The following is a 17,143-nucleotide window of genomic DNA, read 5'->3' as shown; positions in this document are numbered from 1 at the left end:
GTTTGTATTATTGATGATGCTATAGATTTCAGCTGTTATTGTAATCGTTTTAAAGAAATGATATTAATTGATGGAGATGTAATTTCACTTTTAATATTCTTAACGAGACAGATGGAAAGAAACTTATCACAACAGTGGATATGCTAACTCACAAGGAGCCTAAATAATGGAATTGATATCAGGTATCGAACACGAATTCAGACTCGTTTATTTGGCTAACACCCAAACACGAATATTATTATTGAGAAACTTCACAAAACTCAATTACCCAATTACACTGTTACAATCTCTAACCCCAAAGCACGGGTATTTATAATCTAACCTATCACAATTAGATTACAACTAGAATTGCTAAATAATAGGACATAATAGTTATACTAATAATTAAATCTAAGCACATTTAATTATCTATAATTATCCACTCCTTAAATCTTGTTACTTAACCTTGCACGCCAAGTAACGTCTTATACCGAAATTCCCAACAATCACCCCCGGAATTTCGAACTCGAAACCGACAAGTCTTCAACTCCAAGTAATTCCCGCATCTCCTTGAATTTGATTCTCCCAAGAGCCTTCGTCAAGATATCGGCACATTGCTTAACACCGCTAACATGCTCGACGCTAACTTCTTCACGATCTACACATTCTCGAATGTAGTGAAACCGAGATTTAATGTGTTTGATCCTTCCATGGAAAACCGGATTGCTATTGCTGATGTATTATCGATACGTAACACCACTGCTTGAATTTCCTTGTCGAATAACTCACTTATCAAGTCCCTTAGCCAAACCGCCTGACACGCGGCTGCGCTTGCCGCCATGTACTCTGCTTCACATGATGAGAGTGCAACCGTACTTTGCTTCTGAGAACACCAAGTAATTGGTGAAGACCCAAGATAAAATACGTGCCCCGTAGTGCTTCTGCCATCGTCTTGGTCAATGTTATGGCTACTATCACTAAAACCAACTAACACGTTTTTCCCACGAGTGTAAGAAATACCAAAACCGAGAGTACCTTGAATATAACGAAGAATTTGCTTTATAAGAGTTGCATGAGATTGCTTCGGCCTTTGCATGTACTGGCTTACGACTCCGATCGAATACGCCAAGTCGGGACGAGTTTGTAAAAGGTACCGGAGACACCCGACAATCTTTCGATATCTCGTAGCATCAAAATCTTCTTCGTCTTCAAATCTAGAAACTTTTATACTCGGATCCAATCTCGCATTTAATATGCTCCGAGTTGTATCCAATATTGTGCGGTTCCGCATCTCCACAACACCGTTTTGTTGTGATGTATATGGAGCGGTTAAATGCCGAATAAACCCCTCGTTTTTATAGAACCGATTGAATTCACGAGAAGTAAATTCTCCCCCTCGATGGTTCGAAACGTCTTAATTTTCTCACTATTTTCTGCTTCCACCATGACTTTAAATCGCTTGAAGGTGTCGAAAGCTTTACTTTTTTCATTCAAAAGAAAAGTCCACATGAAACGAGAAAAATCATCTATCAAGACGAACACGTACCTATTTCCGACTATGGTACTAGGAGTAATGGGCCTGCATAAATCTCCATGGATTAGTTCCAACGCTCGGGTTGATCTAAAAGTCGCTGACTTCGGAAACGGTTTCCTCGTTTGCTTCCCGACTAAGAACGAGTCACAAATTTGATTTTCCTGATCAACTTTTGGCATTCCAATGACCATATTATTTTTCACCATTTGTTTCATAGACTCGAAATTTAGGTGTCCTAGTCTCGCGTGCCAAAGCCAATTCTTGTTATCAATCCGGGCTTGTAAACACACGGGTTTCCCCGTCTTTAATTTTATCGTATAAAGACGATTCTTGGATCGAGTAACCCGCATCAACAATTTTCCTTGATCATCATACATCAACAAGTAATCATTTTTCATACGAATATCACAACCACTTTCCGTTGCTTGCCCAAGACTAATAATATTACTTTGTAAACTAGGAATATAATAAATGTCGGTCAATAATTGTTGCTCCCCCGTTTTACCGACTAGCTATATCGACCCTTTCCCGCAAATATCCACATAAGACCCATCTCCAAATTTAACTTTGCCACCAACACGCTTATTTAATTCAGAGAAAAAAGATAAATTACCCGTCATATGGTTGCTCGCACCGTTATCCAAATACCACAAGTCTTGTTCGTTCGAACCACTCTCGTAATATTTTGGTATAACCTTCTGTTCATTCAAGTACACTTTTTCTTGAACACATTGCACCATATATAGGGACGGGTCTTTTTCTTTTGCTTCGGCCAAATGTGCTTGCCTCTCTTTCCTTCGTACCGGACACCTCGAAATGAAGTGACCAAATTCATCACAACGAAAGCATTGAACTTCCGAATAATCCTTTTTACCCTTTCGTTTATCCCCTTCGTTAGACCCACCTTGTGAACCACGGTTATGACTCCCACGTCCACCACCACGTCCACTACCACGTCCTCGATTCGAACCTTTCCCGCGCCCCTAATCGATTTGCGTGAAAACTGATTCGAACTCGAAGAGGATTCAGAATTATTAAACAAAAGTTTACCTTCTTCAGAACGCAACACGTGTCATTTGATACGCTCCTCATAAGTTTTTAACCTCCCGACAACATCCTCAAAACCGACTGTTTTAAGGTCTAACACTTGCTCGAGGGATGCTACAACTTGGATAAACCAGCTCGGCAGGCTTGTGAAGAATTTCTGAACTAACTTTCTTTCTTCATACGGTTGCCCAAGTGTGGCTGCTTTAGAAGAGATCGCGGTTATTCTCGAGGCATACTTGTCAATGGTTTCGGTTTCTTTCATCATCAAACCGTCAAATTCACGTATTAACGTATGAAGTCTAGCATCCTTCACACGTTCCGCGCCCATATTTCTTGACTTTATGGCATCCCACATCTCTTTTGCCAATTTAAAATTACCGATTTGAAGTATTTGTTCCTCGGGAATCGACTGGAACAGAAGTGCCTTCGCGATGTAATTTTGCTTCGCGTCATTAGAGCCCGGGTCAATCACATCCCAAACTCCATGAATCCCAAAAATAACCTCCATATGCATATTCCAAATCGTATAGTTTGTTTTCGTCAAACGCGGACACTGAAACGACCCGGAGATCGTCTCCTTTTTCGCTTGGTTCGCGTCACCCATCTTGGTTCTACGACTATAAGAGTTTGAAAAATCCTTTGATGTAACTGGTTCAATTTTTCCAGCCTACACGATTAAACCCGGTTCCAAATTTGATCCGAACACACCATTCGGTTTCAGAAACAAACACAACTTCTTATTCAATTATAATTGCAATTGAAATCACACTTTTATTGTTGAGCCTTCACGTTCACAGACTAAAAAAATGGTGAATTCAATTCAATATTATAATATCAATTCAAGATGTTGGCTTGAAATTCCTCCTCGGTTTGGACGCCAATGTTTCAAATTGTTAATTAATTCAATAAATCAATTCAAGAAAACAATAACCCTTCACGCTACTGTTTGGACGCTACCGGTGAATGAAGTCTGCGTAAGTTTCTTATTCTTCTCGTCAGTTCAATCGATGGTTGATGATTGAACGCAGATGATATCTTGAACGACGGTGGGAGTTCCTTCACGTCACAGGCTACTCCAACCTTCAATTGCACAGGTCCGACCTTCACGTCGGTTGTCAATTGCCGCTGCTCACTAGTCGGAATTCCCTCACGTCACGGGTTACTCCGGCTAATGACTGCAGATGCCGAAGACACCGTCGACCCGAAATCACCGCTGTTCACTGATCGGAACATCCTCGCACCGCAGGTACGATTCCGATTGCAAGTCTTTTAACACAGGTCCCTTTCGAACGCTATGGTACCAATTAATGGAATTGGTACCAGGTATCGAACACGAACTCAGACTCGTTTATTTGGCTAACACCCAAACACGAATATTATTATTGAGAAACTTCACAAAACTCAATTACCCAATTACACTGTTACAATCTCTAACCCCAAAGCACGGGTATTTATAATCTAACCTATCACAATTAGACTACAACTAGGATTGCTAAATAATAGGACATAATAATTATACTAATAATTAAATTTAAGCACATTTAATTATCTATAATTATCCACTCCTTAAATCTTGTTACTTAACCTTGCACACCAAGTAATGCCTTATACCGAAATTCCCAACACTAAATCCATGTTAGCAGCTATGCTCATTGGTTGCACACTATTTGCAAGGATTCTTAGAAAGTAAGTAATATATTTGTCATTTTTAGAAGCATATTTACCTTGATTTTTATTAAATTATTGGTCATGTTTGATGAGTAATACTTGGATCATAATGAACTTTCTTAGGTCCAATCAATATGGTTTTCATTGATGATGAATGAATTATTTTCTTAGGTGGCTTCTGTGAATTAATTGTTAACATCATTAAGTTGTGTATGTTGGACTCGGTCTGCCCAAGAGACATATTAAATTGATGTGGCTAGTACGTTATGATCCAAGTCGGGTCATACCCAATAACAAGCTAGACAAACACCGATAATATTCGTTCATATATGATGTGATCATAACAAATGAATATTAACACTTGAGTTATTTGGAAAGGGGTTTCTAAATAAAATTTACTTGTGTAATAAACAAATCATATGGATGATTTATGTTTTATGAAAGAACATTACATAGTGTTATTTAAGTTGGTTAAATAACAATATGTGAATAATAATAACCAAGCATGTCTCTTAACATATAATAGGTTTTATAAGTTATAAGTTATAAACTTATAAAAGTATATATGTATATATATATATATATATATATATATATATGTTTAAAGTTTTATAAAAGAAAAAGATAATAACTCTTTCAAATATATTATTTTTTTATTATTGAGTGGAGACATGCAAAGGGTTTGATTGGTGGAGAGAAAGATGGCTTTGAATAAAACCAAACTTTTCTCTTTCATTTTTCATATAACACACACAACATACATGCAAGTAAACATCAATTCTCTCTTCCTTTCTTTCTCTTGATTTCGGCCAAACTAAGGCAAGGAAGAAGGTGTTAATCAAGTGTTTAAATCCTAGCTAAGAAGGTGTGTTGTTGAAGCTTGGGGTATACTAGCTTGAGGAGCTTCCATATTCAAGTTCTTGCCTTTCAATCATCGTCCTTTTCACACTTCTTTGGTTACTTGAAAGGTAGTTTAACATGCATGAACTTATAGTGACATGCATGTGTTTGATAGTGTGTAATTTGTATTTGGATCTGGGTTTGGGTTTTGCATGTATTGAATTGGTTCTATACACTAAAACTAACAAGATTTAAAACTTATATCCGCTGCGTTTTTGGTAAAATAAGGATTTTATCACTTTGATAATCTTGTTAAAACCCAACAATGGCATCAAGAGCCGCTTATACGAATGCATGCTTCATTAGACCCAAAATTTTTCGGTTTTATGGTGGGTTTCACCATTTGGCCGAAAATTTTAGGGGTTTTGGTTACCCCATGGTTTTTCAAGGTTATACTTTACATGCATGTGGTAATCTTGAAAAACCAAGTCATTTGGATGATTGTTTAGTTTGTTTGGACAAAACCCGAAACTTTCGGTTTGCTTAAGCTTGGCCGAAAGTTTTGAGGCAAAAAGGGGAACCATTTTGGTCTTGTATTATTGCATATTTGGATGTGTAATAGATGTTCATAACCTAGCCATGGCCTTGTGTTTGGTTGAATGATTGTGTTGGTTGTTTGTTCATTCGATTTGGTTGTAATATTTATTTGGGTTTGTAATCTATTTATTCATTCATATGGCTTGTAATAATAAGTAGATTAGATATATTTCTTTTACTAGAAAAATGTATTAGGATATATTTTGTAAAAGAAGATGCATGGATGGAAGCCTAAATAAAATGATGAAGACCACAACACCGGGAGTAAACACTTGGAGCATATGGATGCGGAATCAAGTGGGAGTTCACCGACACAAGTGCATGTTCTTTTGGGTCCCTTAGGAGAGACTTTTTGACACACTTGTCTTCGGTCAACAAGTGTGGTCAACATTAGGAGGCTATGGTTATGAACTTGTGGTTGTGTATATTTTATGCTTGCATGATTGATTTACTTATTATTTGCAATATGGTTTGCTTAACAACTTAAAATCAACTAGCATAAAATTGGTTCCTTAGAAATTGTTAGGTAATAAAATTGGTTTTATTAAGAGCTAATGATTTCATAATAAAATGGGTTTTATTAAAAGGAATTTTGAAAATGGGTTTTTCAACTAAGTACCATACATTTGAATGCATGCAAATGAAAGGTACAATAAATAGTTTTCCGATCTAGAATTTAGAAAACTAAAATCCCTTTTAAAAACAAGTTAAACACCATCATTTTATACGAAACTTAGTCACTTGTAGACTTGATAGTGGGTTAGGATCACCTAAGCACTTTTAAGAAAACTTGTGATCTTAAGGTGATTTTACAAATACTTTTGGCATTAGGATCACCTGACCACTTGTATGAGTAAACTCACACGTGTGTGTAAGTAGGACAACTTGATTTGGAAACCATGACTATAGGGTCACCTTAACATGGCATCCAAAGGTGTTGATGGGATTAAACATACCAACTAAACATATGATGTTTAACCGATCCCATAAAACTAGAAGTTGCAAAGGGTTGCAATCGTCGAACGTTGACTACCTTGTTAATTCGGATAGTAGGATAAAGGTCACCTAACTACTATTTGAATGAAACGTTGGTTCTAGATTTTAATCAATAATTGTCTTGGAGACATTTAAAGGGTATTAAAGATTAAAATTTTATTAATATCGAAAATACTAATTTGAACTTTGTTAAATTCTTTTAGATGGACGCAAACAACGCACCAAACGCAATTATCCCACACGTGCATAATCTATCACTAAGATCCATTCTGGATAAGGATCGTCTAAACTTTAACAACTTTATGGACTGGTATCGAAACTTGAGAATTGTTCTCAAGCAAGAAAAGAAGTCCTATATATTAGACGATCCTATTCCCGATGAACCCGATGTCAACAACTTGGATGCCTATGCGGATTGGCTGAAACACAACGAGGATTCGGTGCAAGTTTCTTGCCTCATGTTGGGAACAATGATTCCCGAGATCCAAAAGGATTTCGAGAATCATGGGGCGTATGACATGATTACCCAGCTTAAGGAAATGTTCCTTACTCAAGCTCGGGTTGAGCGATTCGAAACGGTTCGAGCGCTTCATGCATGTCATATGGAAGAAACCCAATCTGTTTCATCTTATGTACTTAAGATGAAGAGCCACATTGATCGGCTTGAACGGCTTAACTGTCCCGTCTCAAAAGAGTTAGCCACGGATTTGATCCTAAATGGCTTAACTAAAAGGTTTGAGACATTCGTCATGAACTACAACATGAACGGATGGGACAAAAGCATTGGTGAGCTTCACGCAATGCTTAAGACAGCCGAAGCCGGCATGGGTAAAAAGGTTTTACCCGTTCTTGCGATCAATGAGGGTGGCTCAAAGAAAAGGCATCACCCGGAACCAAAGGCAAGGGTTGCCGTTGGCAAGGGGCAAGTCAAGAAGGGGTTCAAGGGAAAGGCAAAGGCGGAACCAAAACCAAAGAAGCTAAAGGTTAGCGCTCAGGATCCGTGCTTTGGTTGTGGTGAGATAGATCATTGGATGAGAAACTGTCCGACCTATCTCAAGGAGTTGAAAGCTAAGAGGGATGCGGGGCAAACCTCAGGTACAACTTTCATGATTCACATTGATCTTAATATTATTTCTTCTAATACATGGGTATTGGATACCGGATGTGGAACTCATATATGCAATTCATTGCAGGGGTTCAAAAGAAGAAATGAAGTGAAGAAAGGAGATATAAGTCTTTTCATGGGCAATGGAGCAAAGGTTGACGTCCAAGCCCGAGGAGATTATGTTTTAAAACTTCCAAATGGTTTGGAAATTATTTTGAAAAACATTTTATATTCCCCTAGTTTGACTAGGAATATTATCTCTGTTTCTGTATTAAGACAATCTGGTTATGACTTTAAGTTTGTTGATAATGGTATTTATGTTTTCATGGATAATGTTTTTTATTTTAAAGCAATGCCGTTTAATGGCATTTATGAATTAATTCATGATGACTCATACATTGATAACTCGTTGTACCAAGCTAACACCAAAAGACTCAAAATGGATTTGAGTAATACTTTTCTTTGGCATTGTCGTCTTTGTCACATAAACAAGAATCGTATTCATACACTTCGAAAGAATGGTCTTTTGAAATCAAATGTTGATTCATTTGATGAATGTGAATCTTGTTTATTGGGAAAGATGACCAAAGAGCCCTTTAATGGAACAAATGAGAGGGCGAAAAACTTATTAGGTATCATACATTCGGATGTATACCTTTTAGGACAATGACAAGAAATGGTGAAAGATACTTCATTACCTTTACCGATGATTATAGTCGCTATGGGTATGTGTTATTGTTAAGACACAAAAATGAGGCCTTTGAAATGTTCAAAGTCTTCCAAAATGAAGTACAAAATCAACTCAACAAAACAATCAAAGTACTACGTTCTGATAGAGAAGGTGAATATCTCAATGATGCGTTTCTAGAACATCTTAGGAGTTGTGGGATTGTCTCACAACTTACTCCACCTGGAACACCAAAACATAATGGTGTGTCCGAGAGGAGGAATCGAACTTTATTGGACATGGTTCGATCCATGATGGCTAGAAGCTCATTACCTCTATCATTTTGGGGTTTCGCTGTGATCTCCGCTGCCCGTATTTTAAATATGGCACCAACCAAGAAAGTGGATAGGACACCTTTTGAAATATGGCATGGAAAGGCTCCAAAATTTTCATATTTAAAGGTATGGGGTTGTGAGGCTTATGTTAAGATCTACACCACTGACAAACTTGAATGTCGATCCACTAAGTGTATATTTGTAGGATATCCCACGGATTCGATGGGATATTATTTCTACAATCCAAGCGAGCATAAAGTGTTTATAGCTCGAAAGGCTAAGTTCTTGGAAAGAAGGTTCCTTATGGAAGGAACTGATAGAACTGTAGAACTCGAAGAGGATCGAGAACTACAAGCCGATACACGTTTGGTTGACACTAGCAATCAACAAGAGGTTGTTGAGGATGATCAAATGGTTGATCAAAACACACAAAACATTTGCAAATCTGGTAGAATTAGCATTCCACCTGAGAGATATGGATTTTTCATGGATGGATGCTACGTGGTAGATTCGGATGAACCCACCACATACCGAGATGCAATGTCGCAATCTGATTGTGACAAATGGCTAGAAGCCATGAATGTTGAGATGCAATCCATGCATGACAATCAAGTATGGGACTTGGTTGCTCCACCTCTAAATTCCAAGCTGGTTAGAAGTAAGTGGGTTTTCAAGAAGAAAACTGATATGCATGGAAACTTGGATACTTATAAAGCTAGACTTGTAGCAAAGGGTTTCACTTAAACTCAAGGGGTTGATTATGATGAAACTTTCTCGCCCGTGACGATGCTAAAGTCTATAAGGATATTGTTTGCCATAGCCGCATATTATGACTATGAGATATGGCAAATGGATGTCAAAACTGCTTTTCTAAATGGGCATCTTAATGAAGGTGTCTATATGGTTCAGCCTGAAGGTTTTGTCGATCCACAACATCCTAACAAAGTATGCAAGTTGAAGAAATCAATCTATGGATTGAAACAAGCATCTAGGAGTTGGAATCACCGTTTTGATGATGAAGTTAAGAAATTTGGATTCATCAAAAACGCTGATGAAGCTTGTGTGTATAAGAAAGCTAGTGGGAGCATCATTACCTTTCTGGTATTATATGTCGATGACATATTACTGTTTGGAAATGACATTCCAACCTCGGAAGGTGTGAAAGCCTGGCTTGGAAGCTGTTTTTCCATAAAGGATCTTGGTGAAGCCGCCTATATTCTGGGAATAAGGATCTATAGGGATAGATCAAGGCGATTGATAGGTTTGAATCAAAGTGCATACATTGACAAGATCTTGAAAATGTTCAAGATGGAAAACTCTAAGAAAGGTTTGGTACCTATTCAAAGAGGAACGATGTTGAGTGCTTCTCAATGTCCAAGCTCAAAGGATGAGCAAGACAAAATGAGTGGTATCCCATATGCATCTGCTATAGGATCCATCATATATGCCATGATTTGCACTAGACCGGATGTGTCATGCGCCTTGAGCATGACAAGTCGATACCAACAAAATCCGGGAACTAGCCATTGGATGGCTGTTAAGAGCATATTGAAATACCTTAGAAGGACTAAGGATATGTTTCTAATATATGGCTCTGGTGAGTAGGAACTCGTTGTAAAGGGTTACACTGATGCGAGTTTCCAAACTGATCGAGATGATTCTCGATCACAATCGGGATATGTTTTCGTTCTCAATGGTGGTGCTGTCTCATGGAAGAGTGCAAAACAAGATGTGGTAGCCTTATCCACCACTGAATCAGAATACATCGCCGCCTCATTGGCAGCTCAAGAAGCTGCATGGATTAGAAAGTTCATTACCGATCTAGGGGTAGTCCGTACCATTCAGGACCCTCTAGAAATCTTTTGTGACAACGAGGGTGCGATTGCTCAAATCAAGGAACCCCGCGCATATCAAAAGACTAGGCACATTGAGCGGAGATTCAACTACATAAGGGATGAAGTTGAAAAGGGAAAGATATGTATTCGCAAAGTTCACACTGATCAAAACATTGCGGACCCACTCACGAAACTCCTTGAAAGGCTGAAGCATGAGGGTCATACTTGCGCCTTAGGACTTCGATATTCTAGTGATTGGATTTGATCAAAATTTGTATTTGGATATTGGAACAATTTTATTTTAACTCAATCATATGGTTTTGGTTATGGTCATGTTCTTGAGTTATGTTCCATTTTAGTATGTTTAAATCCGTGAATAATTTGAATTATTCTAAACGCCCGTAGTCGTTCATATTTGTGGGAACAAATGTGAAAGTAAGACTATTATGAACCTGGATTGGTAGATATTATGAGGTATGAATATAGCAAAAGGTTGCTGCCAAGGTTCATAGATATTTAAGGGATAAATATTGGACTGACCCGCTCTCAATTTTACTGCATGGAATCCTTAGGATTTGTGATCATAAGTAAATTTGAGTAAAGGCGAACTTCATAGGATCCTCCGACCTGAGATACATATTGGGTCTTGATATTTATCGACCATTTTGCTTTGACTTAGTTCTTCGCTGCTCTGAAATATGTCAGTACATAAAGCTAAGCTCAAGTATAGTACAAGGTGATAGTGAGAAACGTATGTAGTCAATAAGGGATTTGTCTCTCTTATTCGTAGAGAGTTAAATGTCTAAGGCCTGAAAAGTTAAATCAACAGAGAATGATCACTCTGTGTCTCTGGATTTAACATGACATTTGTGGCAAAAGGATAAATGATAGTTTCACCTAAATCATTTTCAAGTATGGGACTTGAAAGGGATGATGTTATTGAATGGCACTTCGTCATACGTATTAGGGGTAGTAAACCGTAGTTAGGCGGTATTTGCTACTTGCATCAATCTTCTATGTATCTTGTGCAAGTGGGAGATTGTTGGACTCGGTTTGCCCAAGAGAGATATTAAATTGATGTGGCTAGTACGTTAAGATCCAAGTCGGGTCATACCCAATAACAAGCTAGACAAACACCGATAATATTCGTTCATATATGATGTGATCATAACAAATGAATATTAACACTTGAGTTATTTGGAAAGGGGTTTCTAAATAAAATGTACTTGTGTAATAAACAAATCATATGGATGATTTATGTTTTATGAAAGAACATTACATAGTGTTATTTAAGTTGGTTAAATAACAATATGTGAATAATAATAACCAAGCATGTCTCTTAACATATAATAGGTTTTATAAGTTATAAGTTATAAACTTATAAAAGTATATATGTATGGATATATATATATATATATGTTTAAAGTTTTATAAAAGAAAAAGATAATAACTCTTTCAAATATATTATTTTTTTATTATTGAGTGGAGACATGCAAAGGGTTTGATTGGTGGAGAGAAAGATGGCTTTGAATAAAACCAAACTTTTCTCTTTCATTTTTCATATAACACACACAACATACATGCAAGTAAACATCAATTCTCTCTTCCTTTCTTTCTCTTGATTTCGGCCAAACTAAGGCAAGGAAGAAGGTGTTAATCAAGTGTTTAAATCCTAGCTAAGAAGGTGTGTTGTTGAAGCTTGGGGTATACTAGCTTGAGGAGCTTCCATATTTAAGTTCTTGCCTTTCAATCATCATCCTTTTCACACTTCTTTGGTTACTTGAAAGGTAGTTTAACATGCATGAACTTATAGTGACATGCATGTGTTTGATAGTGTGTAATTCGTATTTGGATCCGGGTTTGGGTTTTGCATGTATTGAATTGGTTCTATACACTAAAACTAACAAGATTTAAAACTTATATCCGCTGCGTTTTTGGTAAAATAAGGATTTTATCACTTTGATAATCTTGTTAAAACCCAACAGTGTATCTATTAAGGCATGTAGAATGACCTGTCATAATTAAAACTAGTAATCCTACCCGCGCGCTGCTGCGGGCCGAGTAAGTGGCGTGTTTAGTTTGTGTTAACACATGTTTCAGATTGTCATTTGTTTTATAGAGCAGCCACATCTGGTAAATTAAAAGTCGGTATGTCCAAAATAAGTAGTAGTCTTTGCATACACATTTATCCATGGTTAGCCTAAAAGGCTCCTCCTTGCTGACCTTTGTTCAGTAGAGGGCCTTTTTCCTTCACATTTTGGAGCGGGGTTTGCGGGGTGAATTGGGAGTGCAGCTTGTGGTATGTCCATCGTGACAGTGTTTTGGTATAGCCAATTGAGGTTATTGTTATGTGTAGTTATAGTCCATTTATAACCACTATATGTAAAATGAGATTGATACCTATGTTTTAAACTTTTAACCTGCTACCAAGTAAAGAAGGAACAAACTAAAATGGTGATGCTTCTTGATTTTTTTCATAATAATTTTCCTTCAAATTTTCGATATATGTAATCAAAACAGTTCTTTTTATTAAGAAATACTAAAAAACATTATTTAGTTATAAAAGTGTATGGTTTTAAGATTTTTTAACTAATATTTGATAGTATGTACTGAACTAAAAGAACGTTTACAAAACAAACATAATTTAATCTCTCCAACATATGCTATGTGTTAAAATTTTCTAATATGTAAGTTTTAACCATACTTCAAATGGTTTTGGAGTACAGGAGATTAGATGGACTTTTCTTCAATGTGATATATAGCTGGAGTGTAAAATGGGTCACGCATGCGGGTCCAACTTGAGAACTCAAAAGCCTAAAAAAGGTCTCGACACGACTTGGACGCAAACTTAACTTTAACTATCCTTATCTACGCTTAAAAGTTTAAAATTTTATGAAATAGTCATAATGAACTAAACCTATATCAACCTAGTAATTTATTTTTATAATTACATACCCGTTGTGAAGTGTGGGCACACTAGTTCTTGTTTATAAATCACTAGAAAGCTTAATTATGTGTCTTATTATTTTACTGTTTGTAATTTTGTAGTGTCCGACTCATCCATGAGGTACAGAGTGTGGTTATTATGTCTTAAACTTCATGAAGGAGATCGTTGGTGAAGGACTTCAAATACTCGTCAATAATAATGTAAGTATAATTTCATGAAGAAGATTGTTAATGAAGGACTTCAAAGCCTCGTTGATAACAATGTAAGTGCAACTTATTTGTTATATTATTTTTATATTGGTTTGTCAGAGTTTACTTCTTAACCCTGTTGAGTTTATCTGGGTTAATATTTTCAATCGTTGGTACTACTTTTTGTAACATTTTCTGTTTAATTTTCAACATAGGTTGGAGGAGGCAAAAACAAATACACGGAGGCGGATTTCGATGCGGTTCGAGAAGATTGGTCAGCGTATACGACACAATTTATAATTCGTTAGTGATATGTATTATATTGAATATTAAACGATACTTTTGTTAACTTCGGAATTATATGTAATATTTTGACTCATGATGTTTAATTTAGAAATTGAATGTATAGTTTTGCTGTTATATTTTTAGTCATTAATTTAAATATTATTAATATGCAAAATAAAAAATTTAAATGTTATACGATGACATGCATAAATGCATGTAGTTAATTGGTGTCGTAAACACTAGTATTGAAAGCGCGTCATAAATGAATGTCAAAAACGTGTCACAAATGAGTGTCATTAAAGTGTGTCATGAAATATGACACGCGAGAAGCGTGTCATATTCAATTTATGACAGGGGCTTCAATGACACACATTTGCGTGTCATAAGGGCCTTTAATGACACGCAATGCGTGTCATTGAAGACCTTTTTTCTAATAATTATCATATTAATATTTAAATAAATATGCATTTTGGAATCTTTAACGAAAATCTAATGGTAAAAATATAGTTGACACGTTTAATACGTTTGTTATATTTTTGTTTAATAATATATACGAATACTTGTAACGAGATTAATTGACAAGAAACGTTAACTTATTGATGTCGGTTTAATAAAATAATATTTATTTTATATTTAATATTAATTATAATTAATTTATAAATCGTTTAAACAAATATTACAAATAAAAAAATAAAATATCAAAAACCGAGCCTAAGGACTCGAACCCGCGCCCCATGCCGGTTCAGGTGACCAAATCCATATACACCTGCCACTGGGCATATGTCTAACCTGCTTAGACTATGAAACCATTAATTTATAACTACACTTATAGTTCATCCCCAAATCCAAACAAAACCCTAGAAAGTTAAATCCGTTGAATTGGTTACTGCAGGTTACAAATGATTTAGGGTTATGGTTGATTGTTTAATAACGACCAGTTTGCATATATTAATTACCTGAAACATTAATGGATTAAGGGAGAATGACGAACTAGAGCTTGCGGCCAACGCGGAATCTAAACAGGTTCTGGACAGTCAAGTATGGTGCAATTGATTTAGGGTTTAGGGTCGATGGGTAGCCGAGAAGGTGTGTACCCGTTTAATTTAATTATTATATAGTCTATATAGCGAAATACGAGTTCAAAAAGTCGGTTTTGTTAAACTTTAGGAACTGAATCAATTCGTGATCTTTTTCCTTAATTGTGGTGTCGGTATGACGCGAATTTGGTAGCTAAAAGATTTTGCAAGATCAATTTTTATTATAGCCCGAATATTGAGGCTCAAGAAACAAGGGGGGGGTGTCATGTAGCGACGGGATGGTGAAGATGATGATAATGTTTTGTTGATTTGCTATTTAGTCCTTGGTCTTTGATGTTCGATACATACTTGGGTTAAAGTTAATTAAGGGGTTGATCTTGCATAAAGTACATAGTTAGATTAAATAAATAAACAAGAAAATATAATATAAATAATTCAGATTGATTAAATTACCGAAAATGTAAACGGGTCGGGTAATGGTTAATAATATAATAAATGAAAAACCCTATTTGTTACACCTACCCATACCAAAAACTATCAAACCTCCAAACGTAGGAACTATGCCCTAACCAACTTAACTCCTACACAAGACCATGATCCTCAAGCCCAAACCAACAAGAAGCCTTACACCGGACCGCATCCTTTATGTAGCACGTGCAAGTATCATCATCCAACTTCTTCTCCATGTCGTCAATATTCCAATTGTGGTCGGTATGGCCATGTCACCTACACATGTCGTGATTTATCGCAAACCCAACCCAACCCACCTATGGCTCAAACCATTGCTGCTCCTTTTGCTCAATCTCATGCCATGCCATATACTCAACCCTTTACCCGACCATTCCAGACATATCGAGCTTGCTACAATTGTGGTGATCAGAGTCAACTTTGTATTAGCATGCCCTAGAGTTGTATATGTGAATTAAGCTCAAGTATACCCAAATCAAGTTAACTCAAGTCAAACTTATCAAATTCAAACTTATCAATCCCAAGACCCGCAAGCCCAAGTTCATCAACACTACTACATATATACAATACACAAATATTGAATATATGCAATTAAACACTATTAAACATAAATATACATAGTAACACACATGTGTAATACAGCGATATCGCACAGTAATATGTAAGTGCATTACAACGTATATTTTATCAAGTGAAGAGTAACAAAATCTAGGAATAATGGTAAAACCGTAAATTTGAAAATATTTTTTTATTTTTAATTAAAAATAATTTTTAAGAGTTTTTAAGTTTTCTTTCTAAGGATGAGTTTTCTCTTGATCCTTTTCACACACACACACATATATATATACACACACACACACACATATATACACACACACACACACATAACTAAAACTTATGTATTATCACCAACATTTGTGTTGACAAACTTTATTTGTATACATGATACTGGCACAAGTAATGATATTGTTCTAAATCGAAAATATTAGTTTTACATTGGGATATTGATTCAAAACACAAAATTATGATGCATTTGTTATGATTATTAAATTTGTGTACTTGTTTAATGTTAATGAAATTAAATATTTATTGTCACTTTAATTAGTGTCTTTTGAGCTACTATCACACCAATACGTTACGCCACATCATGTTCTGCCGCCTTTGGTTGGGGTGTGACACATCACATAAAAGCAATGTTTTCAGAACTGGAACAAACATCGAATCAGCCGTCTTACCGAGTCATAGGTCGGACTGGATAATAGAACCAGATGACTCATAATTTATTCTAAAAAAGTTCAAATATTACACAAAGTTATAATACTATAAAACTAAAACTTTAATAAAACTATGTTGTTATATTACTTATACATAAAAATAAAGAAAAGAAATGTGTACGTTTAGGAAAAGCGAAATATGAAAAACACCTTGTAATAAGGTTAAGGGGTATACATCCTTCAACACCATTCTTCTCATTCGTCATGTCAGCTATTCCTCTATTATTCAGCATCACCCTTCAACCAAGGGTATAGACAATTCTCCTCATTCTCCATCAATTTTCATTTTCTATTTTTCTTTTTTGTTTAATACAACTTATATTTATAATTTGTATAAAAAA

General features: G+C 36.0%; 1 pseudogene; it reads right to left on the bottom strand.

The window, feature by feature from the left end:
* Positions 1-637: 637 nt before the first annotated feature.
* On the bottom strand, positions 638-1,270 carry LOC143596630 (secreted RxLR effector protein 161 pseudogene; annotated as a pseudogene).
* Positions 1,271-17,143: the final 15,873 nt, after the last annotated feature.

Source organism: Bidens hawaiensis, unplaced genomic scaffold, assembly GCF_021521415.1.
Source record: "Bidens hawaiensis isolate Kalapana, Puna unplaced genomic scaffold, B.hawaiensis_p1.1 tig00046799_1, whole genome shotgun sequence".
Lineage (NCBI taxonomy): Eukaryota > Viridiplantae > Streptophyta > Magnoliopsida > Asterales > Asteraceae > Bidens > Bidens hawaiensis.
This window is presented reverse-complemented; position numbering and strand designations above follow the sequence as displayed.